This window comes from Bombina bombina, chromosome 2 (genome assembly GCF_027579735.1).
Source record: "Bombina bombina isolate aBomBom1 chromosome 2, aBomBom1.pri, whole genome shotgun sequence".
In the NCBI taxonomy this organism is placed as follows: domain Eukaryota; kingdom Metazoa; phylum Chordata; class Amphibia; order Anura; family Bombinatoridae; genus Bombina; species Bombina bombina.
The window spans coordinates 1,084,454,624-1,084,477,634 of NC_069500.1; the positions used below are offsets into that span (position 1 = coordinate 1,084,454,624).

Below are 23,011 nucleotides of genomic sequence, written 5' to 3' on the forward strand. Positions count from 1 at the left end.
TAAAAATAAAACCTAAGCTTACACTAATTAAACCTAACCATTACTAAAAATAAAAAACCTAACATTATTAAAAAATAAAAAACCTAAGATTACTAAAAAAATTAAAACTACAATTCCAAACAATAATAAACACTAAAATTACAAAAAATACAAAAACTACCATTACAAAAAATAACACGAAATTATCCAAAATAATAAAAATTATTCCTATTCTAATGCCCTGTTTTTTAAAAAACAAAAAAACACCCCAAAATAAAAAACCCTAATCTATAATAAACTACCAAGGGCCCCTAAAAGGGCCTTTTGTAGGGCATTGGCCTAAATTTAACAGCTCTTTTGCAAACAAATAAAAACAAACACCCCTTAACATTACAAACCCCCACACCCCAAAACCCCCAAAATAAAAAAAACAACTAAAAAAAACCCCTAATCTACCCATTGCCCTGAAAAGGGCATTTGTATGGGCATTGCCCTTAAAATGGAATTCAGCTCTTTCACTGCCCTTAAAAGGGAATTCAGCTCTTTTTCAGCCCATTAAAATAAAAAAATCCCTATTCTAAAAAAAAAAAATACCCCAAAAAAACAAATAAAAAAACCTAAAACTAACCCCAAAATCGGTACTCACAGTTGCTGAAGTCCGGCGAAAGATCTTCATCCCAGTGGCGAAGCATCTTCGTCCAGACGGCTCCATCTTCATCCATCGCGGGACCAGCATATTCTTCATCCGTGCAGAGGCGAAGCGGGTCAATGCGTGAAGTCGGAGGTCCATTGGTCCAACGTGGAGGTCCTTTTCATGCTATCGTCCACTACACACTGAGTATTCAATGCAAGGTATCCCTTTTATATTGGGGTACCGTTGCATTCCTATTGGCTGAAAAATTAAAATCAGCCAATAGGAATGAGAGCTGCTTAAATCCTATTCGCTGATTTAAACAGCCAGTATAATTTAAGCAGCTCTCATTCCTATTGGTTGATTTGATTTCGCTGGACTTCAACAACAGTGAGTACCGATTTTGGGGTTAGTGTTAGGTTTTTTTGTTTTTTTGGGGGGGTGTTTTTATTTTTTAGATTAGGGCTTTTCTTATTTTAAAGCGCAGTAAAAGAGCTGAATACCCTTTTAAGGGCAATGCCAACACAAATGCCCTTTTCAGGGCAATGGGTAGATTAGTTTTTTTTTTTAGTTAGGTTTTTTTATATTGTGGGTTTGGGGGGTGGGGATTTGTAATGTTAGGGGGTGTTTGTTGTAATTTTATTTTGCAAAAGAGCTGTTATCTTTAGGGCAATGCCTTTTTAAGGGCCATTGGTAGTTTATTATAGATTAGGGTTTTTTTATTTTGGGGTGGGTTTTTTTTTTAAACGGGGTATTAGAATAGGATAATTTCATTTGTTATATTTTGTGATGGGATTTTTTTTTATTTTTGGGGTGTTTTTTTTTTTTTAGATTAGGCATTTTTTATTTTTAATGGGCCGAAAAAGAGCTGAATGCCCTTTTAAGGGCAATGCTCATACAAATGCCCTTTTCGGGGCAATGGGTAGATTAGGTTTATTTTTATTTTGTGGATTTGGGGAGTGGGGTTTGTTATGTTAGGGGGTGTTTGTTTTTATTGATTTGCAAAAGATCTGTTGGGTCCTTTGTAGTTTAATATAGATTTCTTTTTATTTCTTTCTAGTTCTTTTTATTTTGGGGTGTTTTTTTTTTTTAAATGGGGTATTAGAATAGGAATACTTTTTATTTTTTTGGATAATTTCGTTATTGTTATTTTTTGTAATGGTAGTTTTTTTATTTCTTTCATGTAATTAGCAAGAGTCCATGAGCTAGTGACGTATGGGATATACATTCCTACCAGGAGGGGCAAAGTTTCCCAAACCTCAAAATGCCTATAAATACACCCCTCACCACACCCACAATTCAGTTTTACAAACTTTGCCTCCCATGGAGGTGGTGAAGTAAGTTTGTGCTAGATTCTACGTTGATATGCGCTTCGCAGCAGGCTGAAGCCCGGTTTTCCTGTCAGAGTGCAGTGAATGTCAGAGGGATGTGAAGAGAGTATTGCCTATTTGAATACAATGGTCTTCCTCTAGGGGATCTATTTCATAGGTTCTCTGTTATCGGTCGTAGAGATTTCTTCTCCTACCTCCCTTTTCAGATCGACGATATACTCTTATATACCATTACCTCTACTGATTCTCGTTTCAGTACTGGTTTGGCTATCTACTATATGTAGATGAGTGTCTTGGGGTAAGTAAATCTTATTTCTATTTATGACACTCAAAGCTATGGTTGGGCACTTTATATGTAAAGTTCTAAATATATGTGTTTAAACTTATATTTGCCATGATTCAGGATAATCAGTATTCCTTCATTCAGACTGTCAGTTTCATTATTTGGGATAATGCATTTGAATAAATAATTTTTTTCTTACCTTAAAAATTTTCAATTTACTTTTTTCCCTGCGGGCTGTTAGGCTCGCGGGGGCAGAAAATGCTTCAATTTATTGCGTCATTCTTGGCGCAAACTTTTTTGGCACAAAATTCTGTCATTTCCGGCGCCATAGTTGACGCCGGAAGTTTGTTCGTGGTTGCGTTATTTTTTGCGTCATTTTTTGACGTATATGTGTTACAGACGTTTTTTTGCGACAAAAAATGTGGGCGTCATTTTTTGACGTCAGAGGATGTGGCGTCATACTTGACGCCAAAAAATATGGGCGTTGTATTTGGCGCCAATAATGTGGGGATTCATACTTGGCGCCAAAAAAATGTGGGCGTCATTCTGGTCTCCACCTTTTTTCACATTATTTCAGTCTCACTTTTTCATTGCTTCTGGTTGCTAGAGGCTTGTTTATTTTGCATCTTTTCCCATTCCTGAAACTGTCATTTAAGGAATTTGATAATTTTGCTTTATATGTTGTTTTTTCTATTACATATTGCAAGATGTCACAACCTGACCCTGGATCAGAATCTACTTCTGGAAAGACGCTGCCTGATGCTGGTTCTATCAAAGTTAAGTGCATTTGTTGTAAACTTTTGGTAACTGTTCCTTCGGCTGTAGTTTGTGTTAGTTGTCATGATAAACTTTCTAACGCAGATAGTGTCTCCATTAGTAATAATGCTTTACCTGTTGTTTTTCCTTCAACATCTAATGTTCAGGATGTCCCTGTTAATGTAAAAGAATTTGTTTCTAATTCTATTAGGAAGGCTCTGTCTGTTATTCCTCCTTCCAGTAAACGTAAAAGGTCTTTTAAAACTTCTCATATTTCAGATGAATTTTTAAGTGACCGCCATCATTCTGACTTATCTGTTTCTGATGAGGCTCTATCTGGTTCAGAAGATTCTGCTTCAGATATTGACACTGATAAATCTTCATATTTATTTAAGATGGAGTTTATTCGCTCTTTACTTAAAGAAGTGTTGATTGCATTAGATATGGAGGAGTCTAGTCCTCTTGATACTAAATCTACTAAGCATTTAAATTCAGCTTTTAAACCTCATGTAGTTATTCCAGAAGTTTTTTCAGTTCCTGATGCTATTTTAGAAGTAATTTCTAGGGAATGGAATAGTCTGGGTACTTCATTTACTCCTTCTCCAAGGTTTAAGAAATTGTACCCTGTGCCATCTGATAGATTCGAATTTTGGGACAAAATCCCTAAAGTTGATGGGGCTATCTCTACTCTTGCTAAACGTACTACTATTCCTACGGCGGATAGTACTTCCTTTAAGGATCCTTTAGATAGGAAGCTTGAATCCTTTCTAAGGAGAGCTTATTTATGTTCAGGTAATCTTCTTAGACCTGCTATTTCTTTGGCTGATGTTGCTGCAGCTTCCACTTTCTGGTTGGAGGCTTTAGCGCAACAAGTGTCAGACCTTAATGCTTATAGCATTGTTAAACTTCTTCAATATGCTAATAACTTTATTTGTGATGCCATTTTTGATATCATTAGAATTGATGTCAGGTATATGTCTTTAGCTATTTTAGCTAGAAGAGCTTTATGGCTTAAATCTTGGAATGCAGATATGACTTCTAAGTCAACTTTGCTTTCTCTTTCTTTCCAAGGTAATAAATTATTTGGTTCACAGTTGGATTCTATAATTTCAACTGTTACTGGGGGGAAAGTAACCTTTTTGCCTCAGGACAAAAAATCTAAAGGTAAATATAGGGCTGCTAATCGTTTTCGTTCCTTTCATCAGAATAAGGAACAGAAGCCTGACCCTTCCCCTAAAGGAATGGTTTCCGTTTGGAAACCTTCTCCAGTCTGGAATAAATCCAAGCCTTTTAGAAAGTCAAAACCAGCTCCCAAATCCGCATGAAGGTGCGGCCCTCATTCCAGCACAGCTGGTAGGGGGCAGGTTACGATTTTTCAAAGATATTTGGATCAATTCGATTCACAGTCTTTGGATTCAGAACATTGTTTCACAAGGGTACAGAATAGGTTTCAAGGTAAGGCCGCCTGTGAGAAGATTTTTTCTCTCACGCATTCCAGTAAACCCAGTGAAGGCTCAGGCATTTCTGAAATGTGTTTCAGACCTAGAGTTGGCTAGGGTAATTGTGCCAGTTCCAGTTCTGGAACGGGGTCTGGGGTTTTACTCAAATCTATTCATTGTACCAAAGAAGGAGAATTCCTTCAGACCAGTTCTGGATCTAAAAATATTGAATCGTTATGTAAGGATACCAACATTCAAAATGGTGACTATAAGGACTATTCTGCCTTTTGTTCAGCAAGGGCATTATATGTCTACAATAGACTTACAGGATGCATATCTTCATATTTCAATTCATCCAGATCACTATCAGTTCCTGAGATTCTCTTTTCTAGACAAGCATTACCAGTTTGTTGCCCTTCCGTTTGGCCTAGCAACAGCTCCAAGGATCTTTTCAAAGGTTCTCGGTGCCCTTCTCTCTGTAATCAGAGAACAGGGTATTGCGGTATTTCCTTATTTGGACGATATCTTGGTACTTGCTCAGTCTTTACATTCTGCAGAATCTCATACGAATCAACTTGTGTTGTTTCTTCAAAGACATGGTTCGAGGATCAATTTACCAAAGAGTTCCTTGATTCCTCAGACAAAGGTAACCTTTTTGGGTTTTCAAATAGATTCAGTGTCCATGACTTTGTCTCTAACAGAAAAGAGACGTCTGAAGTTGGTTTCAGCTTGTCAAAACCTTCAGTCTCAATCATTTCCTTCGGTAGCTTTGTGCATGGAAATTCTAGGTCTCATGACTGCTGCATCGGACGCGATCCTCTTTGCTCGCTTTCACATGAGACCTCTCCAGCTTTGAATGCTGAACCAGTGGTGCAGGGATTATACAAAGATATCACAATTAATATCCTTAAATCCCAATGTTCGATCTTCTCTGACTTGGTGGTTGAATCACCATTGTCTAATTCAAGGGGCCTCTTTTGTTCGTCCAACCTGGACTGTGATCTCAACAGATGCGAGTCTTTCAGGTTGGGGAGCTGTATGGGGATCTCTGACAGCGCATGGGGTTTGGGAATTTCAGGAGGCGAAATTACCAATCAACATTTTGGAACTCCGTGCAATTTTCAGAGCTCTTCAGTTCTGGCCTTTTCTGAAGAGAGAATCGTTTATTTGTTTTCAGACAGACAATGTCACAACCGTGGCGTATTTCAATCATCAAGGTGGGACTCACAGTCCTCAGGCTATGAAAGAAGTATCTCGGATACTTGTATGGGCGGAATCCAGCTCCTGTCTAATCTCTGTGGTTCACATCCTAGGTGTAGACAATTGGGAAGCGGATTATCTCAGTCGCCAGACGTTACATCCGGGCAAATGGTCTCTTCACCCAGAGGTATTTTTTCAGATTGTTCAAATCTGGGGACTTCCAGAAATAGATCTGATGGCCTCTCATCTAAACAAGAAACTTCCCAGGTATCTGTCCAGATCCAGGGATCCTCAGGCGGAAGCAGTGGACACGTTGTCGCTTCCTTGGAATTATCAACCTGCTTATATCTTTCCGCCTCTAGTTCTTCTTCCAAAAGTGATTTCCAAAATTCTAATGGAACGTTCGTTTGTATTGCTGGTGGCTCCAGCATGGCCTCACAGGTTTTGGTATGCGGATCTTGTTCGAATGGCAAGTTGCCAACCTTGGACACTTCGGTTAAGGCCAGACCTTCTATCTCAAGGCCCATTTTTCCATCAGGATCTCAAATCATTAAATTTGAAGGTATGGAGATTGAACGCTTGATTCTTAGTCATAGAGGTTTCTCTGACTCAGTGATAAATACTATGATATAGGCTCGTAAGTCTGTGTCTAGAAAGATTTATTACCGAGTTTGGAAGACTTACATTTCTTGGTGTTCTTCTCATAAATTCTCTTGGCATTCTGTTAGAATTCCTAGGATTTTACAGTTTCTTCAGGATGGTTTGGATAAGGGTTTGTCTGCAATCTCTTTGAAAGGTCAAATCTCTGCTCTTTCTGTTCTTTTTCACAGAAAGATTGCTAATCATCCTGATATTCATTGTTTTGTACAGGCTTTGGTTCGTATCAAGCCTGTCATTAAGTCAATCTCTCCTCCTTGGAGTCTTAATTTGGTTCTGAGGGCTTTGCAGGCTCCTCCATTTGAACCTATGCATTCTCTGGATATTTAATTACTTTCTTGGAAAGTGTTGTTCCTTTTGGCCATCTCTTCTGCTAGAAGAGTTTCTGAGTTATCTGCTCTTTCTTGTGAATCTCCTTTTCTGATTTTTCATCAGGATAAGGCGGTGTTGCGGACTTCATTTAAATTTTTACCTAAGGTTGTGAATTCTAACAACATTAGTAGAGAAATTGTTGTCCCTTCATTGTGTCCTAATCCTAAGAATTCTATGAAGAGATCTTTACATTCTTTGGGGATGTAGTAAGAGCTTTGAAATATTATGTTGAAGCTACTAAAGGTTTTAGAAAGTTATGAGAAAAACAAGAGGGCGACCCCTAGTGCAAATCAATTGAGGACATATAATGGATATCGGCTTGTGCTGACAAAGGGATACTCACAGATGATATTGCACACTGTAGTGCAAATGAAGCGTACTAGGTATATTATAGTGAGCTAGTGCACATAAAAACCCAGGTAGTACTGCTGCAATTGAAGATAGACTCCGGATACAAATGGTGAACGTCAGGACAGTAGAAGAAGACTCCAGTATCAATATATATAATTAAAATGTTTAATAAAATGGATAAAAGAAGTACACAGATAAACCAATAAACCTGTTGTACAATGCTACGCGTTTCTAAGCACTCACCGCGCTTTTTCCTTGGCATTTTGGTTAAAGTCTTTGATTCATCATGCTTATGTAGAGTCGGGTAAGTCCCCGCCTCAAAGGATTACGGCTCATTCTACTAGGTCAGTTTCTACTTCCTGGGCTTTTAGGAATGAAGCTTCTGTTGATCAGATTTGCAAAGCAGCAACTTGGTCTTCTTTGCATACTTTTACTAAATTCTACCATTTTGATGTTTTTTCTTCTTCTGAAGCAGTTTTTGGTAGAAAAGTACTTCAGGCAGCTGTTTCAGTTTGATTCTTCTGCTTATAATTTCAGTTTTTTTCATTATAAGATTAAAACTTTTTGATTTGGGTTGTGGATTATTTTTTCAGCGGAATTGGCTGTCTTTATTTTATCCCTACCTCTCTAGTGACTCTTGCGTGGAAGTTCCACATCTTGGGTATCTGCTATCCCATACGTCACTAGCTCATGGACTCTTGCTAATTACATGAAAGAAAACATAATTTATGTAAGAACTTACCTGATAAATTCATTTCTTTCATATTAGCAAGAGTCCATGAGGCCCACCCTTTTTTGTGGTGGTTATGATTTTTTTGTATAAAGCACAATTATTCCAATTCTTTATTTTTTGATGCTTTCGCTCCTTTCTTATCACCCCACTTCTTGGCTATTCGTTAAACTGAATTGTGGATGTGGTGAGGGGTGTATTTATAGGCATTTTGAGGTTTGGGAAACTTTGCCCCTCCTGGTAGGAATGTATATCCCATACGTCACTAGCTCATGGACTCTTGCTAATATGAAAGAAATTAATTTATCAGGTAAGTTCTTACATAAATTATGTTTTTTTGTAATTTTAGTGTTTATAATTTTTTGTAATTGTAGTTTTAATTTTTTAGTAATCTTAGCTTTTTTTTATTTTTAGTAATGTTAGGTTTTATTTTTATTTCACAGGTAAGTTTGTATTTATTTTAACTAGGTAGTTAGTAAATAGTTATATTGTAGCTAACATTCGGCCAGATTACGAGTTTTGCGGTAAGAGGGGTGCGGTGCTAATTTGCACGTTATTGTCACCACTCACCTACAGCGCTGGTATTACAGGTTTTTATAAACCCGGTGTAAAAAATCAGGAGGTGAGCGTAGAGCAAAATTGTGCTCTATACCGCACTCCAATACCAGCGCTGCTTAAGTCAGCAGTGAGCTGGTTGTACGTGCTCGTGCACGATTTCCCCATAGACATCAATGGGGAAAGCCATCTGAGAAAAAGTCTAACACCTGCAATAAAGCAGCGTAAAGCTCAGTAACGCAGCCCCATTGTTTCCTATGGGGAAACATATTTTATGTTTACACCTAACACCCTAACATGAACCCCGAGTCTAAACACCCGTAATCTTACACTTATTAACCCCTAATCTGCCGCCCCCAACATCGCCGACACCTACATTATACTGATTAACCCCTAATCTGCCGCTCCGGACATCGCCACCACTATAATAAACATATTAACCCCTAAACCACCGCACTCCCGCATCGCAAACACTAGTTAAATAGTATTAATCCCTAATCTGCCGTCCCTAACATCGCCGCCACCTACCTACGTTTATTAACCCCTAATCTGCCGTCCCCAACGTTGCCGCCACTATACTAAATTTATTAACCCCTAAGTCTAACCCTAACACCCCCTAACTTAAATATAATTAAATTAAATCTAAATCAAACCTACTATTTAGGGTTGCACTGATACCATTTTTTTAAGACGAGTACAAATACCGATACTTTTTTTCAAATACTCACAGATACCAATTACCGATACTTCTTTTTTAATGTCATATGACAGTTTACCAACCACAATACAGACTAAGGATTTAAGATAGCTTCTTTATAATTATGAACTGTAACTCAAAAGACATTTTAAAATAATAAAACAGTTTTATTTGATTGCTGTCACAAAGTTCACAGAACATGTTTATGAATAAAAATATTACAATAAAATATATTAATAATTAATGACAACAATAAATAACAGCTGCAGCAGCTGGGGCTTGAAAGCTAAGGGGTGATTACTGGATGCAATTGGGTTGTAGGGTGCCTATATAACATCAATCTGACATTTGTATTTAATACAAAGTAATATAATTTAATTCTGAAAAAAATATTGGGGAAGGAGTGTCCCAGTAATCCCCTTTGAGAAAAATGGGGCATTTGCATTCTACTGACTCAACAGAAAATAGGGCTGGTCTTCATATTTTTCCAGGACTGTTTTTTATTCCCAGTCCAGCCCTGGCTAAGGATGTTCCTCAGAGTACAGTATGTTTTGAGCACAAGATGAGAACTAGCAGCAGCAATCTAGATATTAGAATAATTTTTCAAAAGTTAGTGGCAAGTTCTTTTTAAGAAACAGAAGCATCTATGCATTTTCTATAACTCTGTTTCTGCTATCAGTAAGGACATTTGACACTAAGCTGGACAGTCTTTCACTTTTGATACTACTGCATGGGGCAGAAAGATATTTTTGGGGCATTTTAGCTAGAGCTAGAAATCTCAGTTTATTAACTGCCCAGTACTTCAGGGGTTTGCCTGAACGAGATACAGAGGTCTCTCCCAGGTAGGCTTCCAGCTGTATAGTAGCGGCTTTTTGAGCACTGCTCTGACATAAAATAATACAAATAACAGAAATTTGTATTGGCAGAACAGAAGTGAACAAGTTTTAGTTAAATCTCTACTCCAGCTTAAAATGAAATTGGAACATGGAGTTTGAAAAATGCCACAAGATGGTGTATGGGTAGGAGGTTGAGGTATCGGTTTAAGTATCAGTGCATTTGCACGAGTACAAGTACTCATGCAAATACTTGGTATCGGCACCGATACCGATACCGATACTAGTATTGTTATCGGTGCAACCCTACTACTATTAATAACTAAATAATTCCTATTTAAAAATCAATACTTACCTGTAAAATAAACCCTAAGCTAGCTACAATATAACTAATAGTTACATTGTATCTAGCTTAGGGTTTATTTTTATTTTACAGGCAAGTTTGTATTTATTTTAACTAGGCAGAATAGTTACTAAATAGTTATTAACTATTTACTAACTACCTAGCTAAAATAAGTACAAATTTACCTGTAAAATAAAACCTAACTTGCCTCACACTAACACCTAACCTTACACTACAATTAAATCAATTACCTAAATTAAATACAATTAACTAAATTAAATACAATTAAATTAATTAAATACAATTACCTAAATTACAAAAAAAACCCCACTAAATTACACAAAATAAAAAACAAATTACAAGATATTTAAACTAATTACACCTAATCTAATAGCCCTATCAAAATAAAAAAAAAAGCCCCCCCAAAATAAAAAAACCCTAGCCTAAACTAAACTACCAATGGCCCTTAAAAATGGCCTTTTGCGGGGCATTGCCCAAAAGAAATCAGCTCTTTAACCTGTTAAAAAAATACAAACAATAAAACCCACCACCCACACAATCAAACCCCCCCAAATAAAACCCTAACTAAAAAAACCTAAGCTCCCCATTGCCCTGAAAAGGACGTTTGGATGGGCATTGTCCTTAAAAGGGCATTTAGCTCTATTGCAGCCCAAAGCCCTAACCTAAAAATAAAACCCCCCTAATAAACCCTAATAAACAGTTTTGAAGACCCGACGAAGCCGGGGGAAGTCTTCATCCAAGCCAGGAGGAGTGGTCTTCCAGACGGGCAGAAGTATTCATCCAGACGGCATCTTCTATCTTCATCCATCCGGTGCCGAGTGGGTCCATCTTCAAGACATCCGGCGTGGAGCATCCTCTTCTTACGACGACTCCCGACGAATGAAGGTTCTTTTAAGTGATGTCATCCAAGATGGTGTCCCTTAGATTCCGATTGGCTGATAGAATTCTGACAGCCAATCGGAATTAAGGTTGAAAAAATCCTATTGGCTGATGCAATCAGCCAATAGGATTGAACTTCAATCCTATTGGCTGATCCAATCAGCCAATAAGATTGAGCTCGCATTCTATTTGCTGTTCCAATCAGCCAATAGAATGTGAGCTCAATTAACTGATTGGATCAGCCAATAGGATTGAAGTTCAATCCTATTGGCTGATTGCATCAGCCAATAGGATTTTTTCAACCTTAGATCTGATTGGAATCTAAGGGACGCCATCTTTGATGACGTCACTTAAAGGAACCTTCAATCGTCGGGTAGTCGTTGGAAGAAGAGGATGCTCTGTGTCGGATGTCTTGAAGATGGACCCGTGCCGGATGGATGAAGATAGAAGATGCCGTCTGGATAATGACTTCTGCCCATCTGGAGGACCAATTCTCCCGGCTTGGATGAAGACTTCTCCTGCCTTCGTTGAGGACTTCTTGCCGCTTCGATGAAGACTTCTCCCTGCTTCGTTGAGGATGGATGTTGGATCTTCAGGAGTTAGTGTTAGTTTTTTTTAAGGGTTTATTGGGTGGGTTTTATTTTTAGATTAGGGCTTTGGGCTGCAATAGAGCTAAATGACCTTTTAATGGTAACGCCCATCCAAATGCCCTTTTCAGAGCAATGGGGAGCTTAGGTTTTTTTAGTTAGGGTTTTATTTGGGGGGTTGGTTGTGTGGGTGGTGGGTTTTACAGTTGGGGGGTTGTTTGTATTTTTTTTACAGGTAAAAGAGCTGATTTCTTTGGGGCAATGCCTTGCAAAAGGCCCTTTTAAGGACAATTGGTAATTTAGTTTAGGCTAGGGTTTTTTTATTTGGGAGGGCTTTTTTATTTTGATAGGGCTGTTAGATTAGGTGTAATTAGTTTAAATATCTTGTAATTTGTTTTTTATTTTGTGTAATTTAGTGTTTGTTTTTTGTAATTTAGGTATTTATATTTAATTTAGTTAATTGTATTTATTTTAGGCAAATTTATTTAATTGTAGTGTAGTGTTAGGTGTTAGTGTAACTTAGGTTAGGTTTTATTTCACAGGTAAATTTGTATTTATTTTAGCTAGGTAGTTAGTAAATAGTTAATAACTATTTAGTAACTATTCTACCTAGTTAAAATAAATACAATCTTGCCTGTAAAATAAAAATAAACTCTAAGCTAGATACAATGTAACTATTAGTTATATTGTAGCTAGCTTAGGGTTTATTTTATAGTTAACTATTTAGTTTTAAATAGGGATTATTTAGTTATTAATTGTAGGTTTTATTTAGATTTATTTTAATTATATTTAAGTTAGGGGGTGTTAGGGTTAGACTTAGGTTTAGGGGTTAATAAATATAGTATAATGGCGGCGACGTTGGGGGCGGCAGATTAGGGGTTAATAAATGTAGGTAGGTGGCGGCGATGTTAGGGACAGCAGATTAGGCGTTAATAATATTTAACTAGTGTTTATGATGTGTGAGTGCGGCGGTTTAGGGGTTAATATGTTTATTATAGTGGTGGCGGTGTCGGGAGCGGCAGATTAGGGGTTAATAATTTTATTTTAGTGTTTGCGATGCGGGAGGGCCTCGGTTTAGAGGTTAATAGGTAGTTTATGGGTGTTAGTGTACTTTGTAGCACTTTAGTTACGAGTTTTATGCTACAGCTTTGTAGTGTAAAACTCATAACTACTGACTTTAGAATGCATTACGAATCTTGCGGGATAGGCTGTACCGCTCACTTTTTGGCCTAAAAAAAAGCTTCTAATACCGGCGATATGAAAGTCCCATTGAAAGTAGACTATTCGCAAATTGCGTAACTTGATTTGCGGTAAGGCCAAAAAGTGTGCGGTACAGCTGTTCCTACAAGACTCATAATCACAGCGGTAGTAAAAAAGCAGCGTTATGAGCCTTAACGCTGCTTTTTTACTCATAACGCAAAACTCGTAATCTAGCCGTTAGTTTTTATTTTCACAGGTAAGTTTGTATTTATTTTTAAATAGGTAGTTAGTTAATAATTGAAAGTTTAATTTAGGTCTATTTTAATTATGTTAAAGTTAGGGGCAGTTAGGTTTAGGGGTTAATATAGTTTAATTTAGGTTGTTGCGATGTGGGGGTGGAGGTTTAGAGGATAATAGGTTTAGTTAGTGTTGGCCTTGTGGGTGTACGGCGGTTTAGGGGTTAATAGGTTTAGTTAGTGTTGGCGATGTGGGTGTACGTCGGTTTAGGGGTTAATAGGTTTAGTTAGTGTCAGTGATGCCAGGGAACTGCGGTTTAGGGGTTAATATGTTTAGTTAGGGTTGGTGATGTTTGGGAATGGCCGTTTAGGGTTTAATAGGTTTATTCAGTGTTTTAGTTAGTGTCGGCAATGTTGGAACTGCGGTTTAGGGGTCAATAGGTTTAGTTAATGTCGGCGATGTTTGGGAACGGCGGTTTAGGGGTTAATAGGTTTAGTTAGTGTCGGGGAACTGCGGTTTAGGGGTTAATAGCTTTATTTAGTGATTTAGTTAGTGTCAGGGTACTGTGGTTCAGGGGTTAATAGGTTTAGGTAGTGTTGGCAATGTGGCGGGACGGCGGTTTAGGGGTTAATAGCTTTATTTAGTGTCGTCGTCGTCGGTTTTAGATCATTTTGTTTCAGCAATCGCCGGCATATTAGTTATGTTAAGTTAAATCGTTTTTTCAGATCCATTCTTTATTCATATGCATTATTCTATTCTAAACTTTAAACTTCAGAATAGATTAAAGCATACGAATAAAGAATGGATCAAAAAAAACGATTTACCTAATTTGCCGAAACAATTTTTTTTTTTAAACTTAACTAAACTAATTTGCAGAAATAAAATTATTTATTTGATTATTGAAAACGAAACGAAATTTTAGCATTGCACGTCTAGTTTTTATAATCATATTCTGCAAAACAACTACACAGAACACAAATTGCTTTAGAGTCCTTATTTTGCAACTGGCACTGTTTTATTTGACCATTTTACAAACAAGTAGGTCCAACTCTCAACATCTGACCACTTTTGGTATATTGTGTGTAGGACAGGGGTGGAAAACATATACCGTGTGTTTCTAAGGTAAAACTGATAAGAAAAAGTGCTATTATTTTACCTCTGGGCAGCCACTGAAACCATGCTATATATCAGCAAGTTAAATTGTAATTGTTTATATATTTTATAGGTTTAAAGGGAGAAATAATGTGAATGTTCCTTTAATGTACCTTAAAATCGAATGTTCCTTTAATGTACCTTAAAATCTAAAAAAATGTACTGTGGGCTTTTTTTTTTTTTGTAAAGGTTATTGCTCACATTCTCAACAAAGTTCCTCACCCACTGATTAGGGACATAATCCATAAAAAATATGCTTAATATGTTTTTGCTAATACACATACAGTATATTACAAAAATGCTTATATTCAAACCTAAAATGCACCCATAGGCATTTCAATTTTGGCTGGAATGTCCTTTAACAAAACCAAGTTTTAAAAAAAAAAAAAGTATGCCCCACTGTAAGAAAAGACCTGACATCAACCTCTAACAAAGAAACAAAAAATATTTATGCGTCTTTCTCCCCATATGAACCCCTCCTATACCCTGTGTAATGGTAATTTTACCTCTCCTCTGTAATACACAACCTCCCACAAACCAATATCAGTCAAGTGAGACCACAGTCTCCTTTCACCCTCCTTAAACAAAAATGTGTATATATTGTCCAAGTCTTACCATGAAAGAGTTTTATCCAGCTTGAAGAAATCATAGGCCTAGATTTGGAGTTTGGCAGTAGCCGTGAAAAACAGCGTTAGAGGCTCCAAACGCTGGTTTTAGGCTACCGCCGATATTTGGAGTCTGTCAGGAAAGGGTCTAACGCTCACTTTTCAGCCGCGACTTTTCCATACCGCAGATCCCCTTACGTCAATTGCGTATCCTATCTTTTCAATGGGATCTTTCTAACTCCGGTATTTAGAGTCGTGGCTGAAGTGAGCGTTAAAATTCTAACGACAAAACTCCAGCCACAGAAAAAAGTCAGTAGTTAAGAGCTTTCTGGGCTAACGCCGGTTTATAAAGCTCTTAACTACTGTGCTCTAAAGTACACTAACACCCATAAACTACCTATGCACCCCTAAACAGAGGTCCCCCCCACATCGCCGCCACTCGATTAAATTTTTTTAACCCCTAATCTGCCGACCGCCACCAACGTTATACTTATGTACCCCTAATCTGCTGCCCCTAACACCGCCGACCCCTATATTATATTTATTAACCCCTAATCTGCCCCCCACAACGTCGCCGCCAGCTACCTACACTTATTAACCCCTAATCTGCCGTCCGCACGCCGCCGCCAGCTACATTATAGCTATGTACCCCTAATCTGCTGCCCCTAACACCGCCGACCCCTATATTATATTTATTAACCCCTAACCTGCCCCCCTCAACGGCGCCTCCACCTGCCTACACTTATTAACCCCTAATCTGCCGAGCGGATCTCACTGCTACTATAATAAAGTTATTAACCCCTAATCCGCCTCACTCCCGCCTCAATAACCCTATAATAAATAGTATTAACCCCTAATCTGCCCTCCCTAACATCACCGACACCTAACTTCATTATTATCCCCTAATCTGCCGACCGAATCTCGCCGCTATTCTAATAAATGTATTAACCCCTAAAGCTAAGTCTAACCCTAACACTAACACCCCCCTAAGTTAAATATAATTTAAATCTAACGAAATAAATTACCTCTTATTAAATAAATTATTCCTATTTATAACTAAATACTTACCTGTAAAATAAACCCTAATATAGCTACAATATAAATTATAATTATATTATAGCTATTTTAGGATTTATATTTATTTTACAGGTAACTTTGTATTTATTTTAACCAGGTACAATAGCTATTAAATAGTTAAGAACTATTTAATATCTACCTAGTTAAAATAATTACAAAATTACCTGTAAAATAAATCCTAACCTAAGTTACAATTAAACCTAACACTACACTATCAATAAATTAATTAAATAAAATACCTACAATTACCTACAATTAAACCTAACACTACACTATCAATAAATTAATTAAATACAATACCTACAAATAACTACAATGAAATAAACTAACTAAAGTACAAAAAATAAAAAAGAACTAAGTTACAAAAAATAAAAAAATATTTACAAACATAAGAAAAATATTACAACAATTTTAAACTAATTACACCTACTCTAAGCCCCCTAATAAAATAACAAAGCCCCCCAAAATAAAAAATGCCCTACCCTATTCTAAATTACAAAAGTTCAAAGCTCTTTTACCTTACCAGCCCTGAACAGGGCCCTTTGCGGGGCATGCCCCAAGAAATTCAGCTCTTTTTCCTGTAAAAAAAACACATACAATACCCCCCCCCCAACATTACAACCCACCACCCACATACCCCTAATCTAACCCAAACCCCCCTTAAATAAACCTAACACTAAGCCCCTGAAGATCTTCCTACCTTGTCTTCACCTCACCGGGTATCACACCGATCCGTCCTTGCTCCGATATCTTCATCTAACCCCAAGCGGGGGCTAGACATCCATCATCCGATGGCTGAAGAAGTCCAGAAGAGGCTCCAAAGTCTTCATCCTATCCGGGAAGAAGAGTAGATCCGGACCGGCAACCATCTTCTTCCAAGCGGCATCTTCTATCTTCATCCGATGAGGACCGGCTCCATCTTGAAGACCTCCACCGCGGACCCATCTTCTTCCGACGACGACTTCCCGACGAATGACGGTTCCTTTAAGGGATGTCATCCAAGATGGCGTCCCTCGAATTCTGATTGGCTGATAGGATTCTATCAGCCAATCGGAATTAAGGTAGGAAAATTCTGATTGGCTGATGGAATCAGCCAATCAGAATCAAGTTCAATCCGATTGGCTGATCCGATCAGCCAATCAGATTGAGCTTGAATTCTATTGGCTGATCGGAACAGCCAATAGAATGCGAGCTCAATCTGATTGGCTGATTGAATCAGCCAATCGGATTGAACTTGATTCTGATTGGCTGATTCCATCAGCCAATCAGAATTTTCCTACCTTAATTCCGATTGGCTGATAGAATCCTATCAGCCAATCGGAATTCGAGGGACGCCATCTTGGATGACGTCCCTTAAAGGAACCGTCATTCGTCGGGAAGTCGTCGTCGGAAGAAGATGGGTCCGCGGTGGAGGTCTTCAAGATGGAGCCGGTCCTCATCGGATGAAGATAGAAGATGCCGCTTGGAAGAAGATGGTTGCCGGTCCGGATCTACTCTTCTTCCCGGATAGGATGAAGACTTTGGAGCCTCTTCTGGATTTCTTCAGCCGTCGGATGATGGATGTCTAGCCCCCGCTTGGGCTTAGATGAAGATATTGGAGCCAGGACGGATCGGTGTGATACCCGGTGAGGTGAAGACAAGGTAGGAAGATCTTCAGGGGCTTAGTGTTAGGTTTATTTAAGGGGGGTTTGGGTTAGATTAGGGGTATGTGGGTGGTGGGTTGTAATGTTGGGGGTGGTATTGTATGTGTTTTTTTTTACAGGAAAAAGAGCTGAATTTCTTGGGGCATGCCCCGCAAAGGGCCCTGTTCAGGGCTGGTAAGGTAAAAGAGCTTTGAACTTTTGTAATTTAGAATAGGGTAGGGCATTTTTTATTTTGGGGGGCTTTGTTATTTTATTAGGGGGCTTAGAGTAGGTGTAATTAGTTTAAAATTGTAATATTTTTCTTATGTTTGTAAATATTTTTTTATTTTTTGTAACTTAGTTCTTTTTTATTTTTTGTACTTTAGTTAGTTTATTTCATTGTAGTTATTCGTAGGTATTGTATTTAATTAATTTATTGATAGTGTAGTGTTAGGTTTAATTGTAGGTAATTGTAGGTATTTTATTTAATTAATTTATTGATAGTGTAGTGTTAGGTTTAATTGTAACTTAGGTTAGGATTTATTTTACAGGTAATTTTGTAATTATTTTAACTATTTTAGCTATTAAATAGTTCTTAACTATTTAATAGCTATTGTACCTGGTTAAAATAAATACAAAGTTACCTGTAAAATAAATATAAATCCTAAAATAGCTATAATATAATTATAATTTATATTGTAGCTATATTAGGATTTATTTTACAGGTAAGTATTTAGCTTTAAATAGGAATAATTTTTTTAATAAGAGTTAATTAATTTCGTTAGATTTAAATTATATTTAAGTTAGGGGGGTGTTAGTGTTAGGGTTAGACTTAGCTTTAGGGGTTAATACATTTATTAGAATAGCGGTGAGCTCCAGTCGGCAGATTAGGGGTTAATGTTTGAAGTTAGGTGTCGGCGATGTTAGGGAGGGCAGATTAGGGGTTAATACTATTTATTATAGGGTTAGTGAGGCGGATTAGGGGTTAATAACTTTATTATAATAGCGGTGCGGTCCGGTCGGCAGATTAGGGGTTAATAAGTGTAGGCAGGTGGAGGCGACGTTGTGGGCGGCAGATTAGGGGTTAATAAATATAATATAGGGGTCGGCGGTGTTAGGGACAGCAGATTAGGGGTACATAGGGATAATGTAAGTAGCGGCGGTTTAGGGAGCGGCAGATTAGGGGTTAATAATAATATGCAGGGGTCAGCGATAGCGGGGGCGGCAGAATAGGGGTTAATAAGTGTAAGGTTAGGGGTGTTTAGACTCGGGGTACATGTTAGAGTGTTAGGTGCAGACGTAGGAAGTGTTTCCCCATAGCAAACAATGGGGCTGCGTTAGGAGCTGAACGCGGCTTTTTTGCAAGTGTTAGGTTTTTTTTCAGCTCAAACAGCCCCATTGTTTCCTATGGGGGAATCGTGCACAAGCACGTTTTTTAAGCTGGCCGCGTCCGTAAGCAACTCTGGTATCGAGAGTTGCAGTGGCGTTAAATATGCTCTACGCTCCTTTTTTGGAGCCTAACGCAGCCATTCTGTGGACTCTCAATACCAGAGTTATTTAAAAGGTGCAGCCAGAAAAAAGCCAGCGTTAGCTACGCGGGTCGTTACCGACAAAACTCTAAATCTAGCCGATAGTCTTCAATATCTCTAAAGCAGTTTATAGATTAGGAAGGAGTAAAATCTTTCAACCAATTTCAATCTAATTCCAATGTCACTGCTAAGAGAAGATAAATACAGAGAGCCATTTGGGCCTTTGGTATACTCTGTAAACAAAAGACCCAGTTCCCACAAAGAATGAATCTAAGGAGCAATTCCATAACAAAATCGAAATACCCTTTCCCATAGTTGGTAAATATTTGGATGTGGCCAACAAACATGAAGGGCCAAACATAAAAAACCTCAGTTGCCACAAAATTTCTCTGAATGCAAGGTTCCTCTTATATAGGGGTGCCCTTGCATTCCTATTGGCTGGTTCATAAACCAGCCAAAATGAATGCAAGGTAACCCCTATTTAAGGGGAAACTTGTAATATGAGCGCACATTGATGCTTAACGCTGCACATAGAAAATCTGAATATGAAATATGAGGTTACGCAAACAAATTTGTGGTAATTTAAACAATCGCGCCACTTGTAATACAGAGACGAGCAAACATTTGCCATCCATTTGCAATCTATCCCTTAGTCAGAATCCAGACAAATGCAAGTAGAAAAAAAAGTGCAAACCAAAAAATAAAGGTTTTAATTCATCCCCAGTTCTCTTCCATCTTACTGTTCCCATGGACAGAAGGAAATAACAGAAAAAGAAAAAACATAACAATAATATAGGACTGTGTTTCAGACCCAGACGCCCTACATCTTTCTGACAAAAGAGAATGGACCTCTAGGTCAGGCAATTTCCCCACTAGAGACATTATATGCCCAGGATGATATTGTGTGAATAAGAGACTTAACTGGCATGGTCAACATCTTCCTGCTTTCTCTCCAAGGCATGTGTATACTCCTTAATAGGGTCTAGGTCCCTCTTTAAGCCAGCAAAGGATGTATCAAATATTTTCATGAGAAATTCATGGTCACTGGCTAGCAAGGCTTAGATGGCATATTTTATTTTTATTTTTATTAGGAATAACAGAGTTCATACATTGTCATAGCAGACCACATACAAAATAAAGATACTTTTAACAAAGTATAAAGGTCTTCTTGGAATTATTTAGGTTACCTCAATTTATACAATCATATGAATAGATACATCACATTCTACCTTTATATCATCCATTAAATATGGGTTTACACCACCCAAAAATGTTTTTTTTTTTTTTTAAATATACATCATAACTTGTTATAACATAGAATTCCATATACATCTGGAAAAGCATGATACCACTATATCAGACATAAGGTAGAAGTATACAAAAAAGAAAGACAAAAATAGATACAAAGGGAAACATAGATCATACTTAACTATATACTGTTTTAATACCCTGTTAGTCTATTTAAATCATAATAGGAATAGCTTTTCATCAAAAAAAGAGGAAAAAACGAGTAGAGCATATCTCTTTACTTCTGAAGAGTCCTCACACTTGACTATGCAAAAATATAGTGACGATAACTGCAACAAACAAAATGAGAAGAAAAAAATAAATAAAATTGAATAATGTCTCTCTCCCTCTCTGTTCTCTTTCTCTCCCCCACCTCCCGCCTGCTATCTATTTAAGAGAAATAATCTCCCACCCAGAATCGTAGAATTGATAAAACGTGTATTAACATGTCTAAATGTGTCAAAGTCAAGCAATAAGAAAATATGATGTTTCTCTAACTTAATTGAGACCTGTAATGTTTTACTTAGCCAAAAGCTTATTCTTGACAAGAATTGGTGAATTTTAGTGCAATTCCAAAACATGTGTATTAAACTGGCATTGACGTTTGAACACCGGGGACAATTATTGATTGTATTAGGGAACCATTTACTTAAAGTAACAGGCACAATATATACCCAGTTAATTAATTTAATATGGCTTTCTTGCCAGCTTGCCGCTAGTGTAGCTTTTTCCAGTTTTCGAATACTACTAATAGCCTTTTTTTTTTATCTATCTCTGGTATATCTGATTGCCACTTTAATACTAACATTTTTAAGTTTAGGTAACCAGAATAGTTCAAAATCAGTTTAAGCCAATATTTAATTGAGTGAATACCTGCAGTATATAAAATGAGACCCGATTGTATCCCTGGGTGTATCCATTTACTAGATTGTATTGTTGCTTTAAGTCTGCAAATGAGAAGATACTAGAAGATTCTGGATCTTTTAATTGGTAAATATATTTTAACCCTTTATTAGCCCAAATTTTAAATGTTTTATTATGTACTCCTTTAATGAAATATGTGTTTCCAGCAATTGGTAATCGATTGTAATAATGTACATAGAGCATGCCAAGCTTTAATAATTCTATATATAGAGATATGTTTCTTCACCTTTTGTTGGTAATTTCCCCACATGGCAATGGAGTAGTGTTTGTAAAGAGTATGGAGATACTATATTTTCTTCAGCCACTAAAGATGCAATATAATTACCTTATACAATGAAGGAAAAGCGAACCCTCCCATATTTTTTGCCTCTATTAGCTTATTTAATGCTATTTTTTTACGTCCTTTCCCCCATAGAAAAGATCTAAAACTTTTATGTACCGCCTCAATATCTTTTTTGGGCATAAGGACCGGAATGTTGTACATAAGATATACAAATTTGGGAATTGCTATAATTTTAATTAGATTAATTTTAGCGGTCAAAGATAATGGGAGTTTTGACCAATTTTCTAGATCTTGTTTTAATAATAGGAACAAAGTTAATCTTGCACCACTGTTTAGGGTTGCAGCATATATTAATACAAAGATAGGTAAATTGAATCTGTATTTCTTTAAAGGGTGTCTCTGTATTCCTTTTAGGATCTTGAAAAATCCATAGGAGTTCAGATTTTAGAGCATTAATCTGATAACCAGAAAAGGAGCTAAATATTTGTATTACATCTAATAACTTAGGGACTTCTAATTTTGCATCTTTAATAAAAAGGAGATTGTATGCATATAGTAGTAATTTGAACTTACTTTTTCCTATAGAGATTCCCTCTAAAATTCCTCTAAGTTTAATGGCTAAAGGCTCAATAGCCATATTAAATATATTAAATATATTAAATATTTATTAAGAGGGAGGAAGATGCTTTACTATAAACTGAATTAATAAAATCTGGGAGTTGGTTTCTGATCCCAAAATGTTCAAGTGCAGTAAATAGGTGATCCCACATTATGGAATCGAATGCCTTTTTGCGCATTGATAGATAAAATAGCAGAATTTTGTAGATGGCATAATTTATATAATTTGTACGGTCACTAAGCACAACGTACTTAGAAGACACAAGTCTCAACTGGAAGCAGTGACCTTCCTTCATAGATTTTGCAGTTTTAAATAGTTCATCTTCTGACAGTTCATTGTCTCCCATACTTTGACTTTGGAAATAATCTATCTATTTGCACTTGGGGTGGCTAAGACCTTTTGCATTTTTTCAAACGTTAGGACAGAATTAATCACACTACATTATATATCAAACTGTAGTGGAAACAAGAATCCAAGACTGCTCTGCTACTGACTTTTGCCATTAGATATAAAAGGAACACACAAAACACCTCCACAATAAGCAGATTCGCCTTTAGCAAGCTCTTCAGAAGGTTTGTTAGACACTACTATAAAATGACCTGAGCTAAGATAATGCCAGTTCCTATGACAGGAAATCAGCCGGAGAGGCAGAGGAATTCTCTGCACGAGCAGGAGCATCTCAAATTCTGTTTAAGGCACTAGTAGCAGAGATAATGTCATCACATTCACAGATGATCCACAATAATTGAGTTTAAAGCAATAAGTAAAAAACTGATTAAGCCTCAGTAGAACATATCTGCTCAAGGAACAGCCTAGTTCTGCACCCTCCTTA

General features: G+C 37.2%; 1 protein-coding gene across 1 annotated transcript in view; it reads left to right on the forward strand.

Annotated features, from left to right (window-relative positions):
• Nucleotides 1-23,011, forward strand: part of REELD1 (reeler domain containing 1) — a 92,155-nt gene that overhangs the window by 19,113 nt on the left and 50,031 nt on the right. The gene's annotated exons all lie outside the window — the stretch shown is intronic.